Source organism: Bison bison, unplaced genomic scaffold (assembly GCF_000754665.1).
Source record: "Bison bison bison isolate TAMUID 2011002044 unplaced genomic scaffold, Bison_UMD1.0 scf7180017847352, whole genome shotgun sequence".
NCBI classification, from domain to species: Eukaryota; Metazoa; Chordata; class Mammalia; order Artiodactyla; family Bovidae; genus Bison; species Bison bison.
This window is the reverse complement of record NW_011477925.1, coordinates 26,619-30,102: the sequence shown is the minus strand read 5'-3', so window position 1 is coordinate 30,102 and position 3,484 is coordinate 26,619. Positions and strand designations below refer to the sequence as shown.

At 69.1% G+C, this 3,484-nt stretch overlaps 1 protein-coding gene across 1 annotated transcript in view; it reads left to right on the top strand.

Moving 5' to 3' along the window:
- The window catches only part of LOC104990672 (plexin-A1-like), a 39,184-nt gene that overhangs the window by 9,406 nt on the left and 26,294 nt on the right, over positions 1-3,484 (top strand). The window lies entirely within an intron of this gene.

Sequence of the window (3,484 nt, the reverse complement as noted above, 5' to 3'; positions counted from 1 at the left end):
CCGATCTGGTGGATGAAATAACAGCTGGCGGAGGCTGCCTGCTGACCCAGCTTGGCCCGGGGCTCCGGGTGGGGGCTGGGCCCTGACTCTGCTTGCTCAGCCCTGGTACCCAGGCCTAGGGGGCAGGCAGGTCCCTGGTCCCTACCACGTGCGGTCTGCTGGCTCTGTGGCCTCTGGGCAAGGCCCTCTCCCAGCGCCGGCTTTTCCACCCGTGGAAGGAGCCGTGGGCCTTGGGCCCTGGGGGCTGTGCCGAGGGCACCCCGTGCTGGGTGCTGCGGGGTCCTGCCTTTGGCACTGTGGGGTTGGTGCGGGGTGGCAGGCCCACCCCGTGACCCCCTGTCCTGGCCCTACCTGGGGGGGCCTCCAGCAGGGTTCTGCCTGCTGTCCTGGGCTGGGGGGTCAGCGGAGAGGGCCCACAGACCCCGTGGGGGCACCCTGGGGAGCCGTCTTTGCCCTCTGCCACAGGAGCCCAGCTGGTGTGGGGCTGTGGGTGAAGCCTCAGGAACTCATTCCTGCAGGGCCCTCAAGCTCATCGCCTGGCAGAAGGCTAGCATCTGGGGCAGAGGGGCCCCTCCTGGTGGCCGGTGAGCTGGTGGGCAGCTGGCCAGGCAGCGACTTTGCTCAAAGGCCACCCCGTGAGGCTGGGAGGACAGGTTGGTCCAGTCCTGCCTCCCTCTGCTGCGTCCCGGCCTCACCCCTTGCCCCCGTCCCGCTGAGGGAACCTGAGGCCCCGAGGTGGCTCTCAGAGCGGCAGGACCCCATAAGCAGGTCCCACGTCAGGAGCAAGGAGGTGATAGCTGAGGTCCCCGGCTGCACTCCCTCCCCGCCTTCCGGGGCCAGTTGCCCACTGTGGCCCTGCTGGCCTTGTGTTCCACGCGGGACGGATGGCGGCCTTCCTGAGGGTGTGGGGTCTGGCTGCACCCAGGGCTGCGAGTTGGGCTGTCGGGGGGTCTGTCGTGGAGGCATGACCCCCACGTGCCCTGCGTGGACCAGCGTGCACCTTCGGGGGGCCTCTCTCTCAGCCTCCCCGTCCCCGCCGGGGCTGGGGCTGCCTGGGCGTGGGGAAGGGGCTTCTCGTCCCCATGCTGGGCCTGGCCCTCTGTCCCTGCACCCGCCGGCTCCTTGACCTGCAGTTCCCACCTGAGGCCTCCAGCCTCGACCCCCTCAAGGGGCTCTGCTCCCGGCCGCCCGCCTCTCGCTGACCTGGCCTTTGGCTGCACATTCCTAATTCCTGCCCCTGCCTGGCCCCTCCCGCGTCGTCCTGATCAGGCCTGGGGGTGGAGGTGGCTGTGGTCCAGGGCCCGTTGGCCAGCTGTGCCCGTCCCCACAGGCTCCCAGTTCCCTCCTCTGGGTCTGGGAGGGCCGGGCCTGGGGTTCAGTGCAGGCCTGGCCCCCCGCCCTGTCTCCCCGCATTCCCAGAGCCCGGGCCTGGGGCCCCTCCCCGCCTCTGCCCGGCCTGCTGCGCTGAGATGGACACGCCCCGTCCTCCCCACAGCTGGTCCTTCCTGGGCTTTAAACAGCGACTCCGGGAGCTCTGGGGACGCGGCTGGCTCCGGGCCACCTCCAAACGGCGTTGTGTAAAATTGCAGCCTATTAACTGAAGAGCTGCCAACAGGAGCTGCCATGGGCTGGCTGGGGTGCCCCTGGGTCCCCGCCCTCCCCGCGCCCTGCCTGCACCTGCCCCCACCCCCCACCCCGTCCCCTCCTGCTCATCTCCAGACCCACCAGGAGTCCTCGAGTTGGCCCAGGTGCCCGAGGCAGGTGGGGGGGGCCTCCGGCCCTGGACTCCTGCCAGGGGTGCCCCCCACCCTCCCCAGCCACGATGTGGGCCTGGGGGGGGGCACCTGTCCTCCCGGGGCTGTGGGGCCAGGGCCAGGCGGGGACACAGCCGAGCCCTGCTGCAGGGGTCCTTCAGGGTGGAGGGGTCACCGCTGCATCCCCTGGCAGCCCTGGCCCCTGCCCCACACCCCCGGGGAGAACCCACCGTGGGCCGCTGGGACAGGAACGCCCCTTCCTCTCCAGGCCCACACCCCCGGGGAGAACCCACCGTGGGCCGCTGGGACAGGAACGCCCCTTCCTCTCCAGGGGCCTCGTCTCCAGAAGCTGCTCTGGGAAAGGTGGCGGCACCTGCTCCCCGCCCCAGGATGCTGAACCTGGGAGACCCTGAAAGCTGGGTGGCTGTGGGGGGACCCTGCCTCCAGGGTGGTCCGGCAGCCCCTCCGCGGGGCCCCAGTGCAGGCCTTGCAGCCTTGTGCTGACCGTCTGTGAGCATCCGTGGGGCCCGTGCTCCTCATAGCCAGGCCTGTGCAGGATGGGGTGCGGGAGGTGTTCCGGGGGTGGGAACAGGGGGCTCACAGGTCAGAGGGGCCCTCGCCGTGCGGGAGGGATTGGGCCTGTCCTGCGCGTGGTAGACAGATCTCTGGGCACCCTGTGGTGGGCAGCATAGACCACAGAGGTCTGGTCTGGGGCGCCCAGTCGTTCTGGAAAGTAGGGTCACTGCGTCAGCTGCTGTTGCAAGGGGGGTGGGTGCAGGGCTTGCAGCAAGGACCTCTGGCCAGATGGTCACCGCTGCCTGCCCTTGGCATCCCTGGCCGTGGCCCCTGCCTGTGAGAGGAGGCCCAGCAACTTCTGCAGCCCCCATCCCAGCTCTGTGCAGCCTCCACAGCCGAGGGCAGACTCTGCGGGCAGCTGTCCCCTCCTCCCTTGCAGGGCTCAGCCTTGGGGGACCCCCTCCACGCGCCATCCCCGTCGGAGCTGTGAAGTTGTTACTTCTCAGTGCGGTGCGTGGGTCGTCTGCAGTCAGACGAGGAGACCGAGGGTCAGGGAGGACCACTGCTTGTGTGAGCTGGTCTGTGTGTTGAGAATCGAGGACAGGAAGCATGAGATTCCTGGGCCCCCGCTCCCACCTCACCAGGTGTGTCTGGCCCAAGTACAGCCCTCAGGCCTCCTGCAAGTCCTGTTTTAATTACCTAATTACCACGAAGAGGAAATCACTAATTGCTTTTTCAGTATCAGATTCCTTCTGGCCTTCCTGAGAACGGACCGGGACGGGGCCTGGAGCAGCCCCCAGCCAGAGCAGGGGGTGCCAAGGTGGCCCGTGAGGGGTGGGAAAGGTCCGGGAGCAGGCCTGTCGGGGGCCTCAGGCCTGACCAGCAGGGAGGTGGGGAGCAGGGGCCGCTGTCCCCTGGGGACAGGGAGCAGGCTGGGCTCCAGCGTCTACAGGAGGAGGGCACCCATGCGGTCTCAGCCCCGCGGCCCACTGCCTCTTCCTCTGCTTGGAGACCAGGAGGGGTCAGCCAGGGTGTCCCCGCTTCATAGCAAGGAATCGGGTTGTCTTGGGTTGGGCGGGACAGGGCACTTTCCCCTCCTGAGAGGGCCAAGTCAGGCAGCCCCCTGCCTCCAGGCGGCGAGGGCGCGTGCCGGCCTTGGCAGGCAGCCTGCATGGCCCAGACGTCCTCCCAGGGCCCCCGCCCGCCCTTGGCCC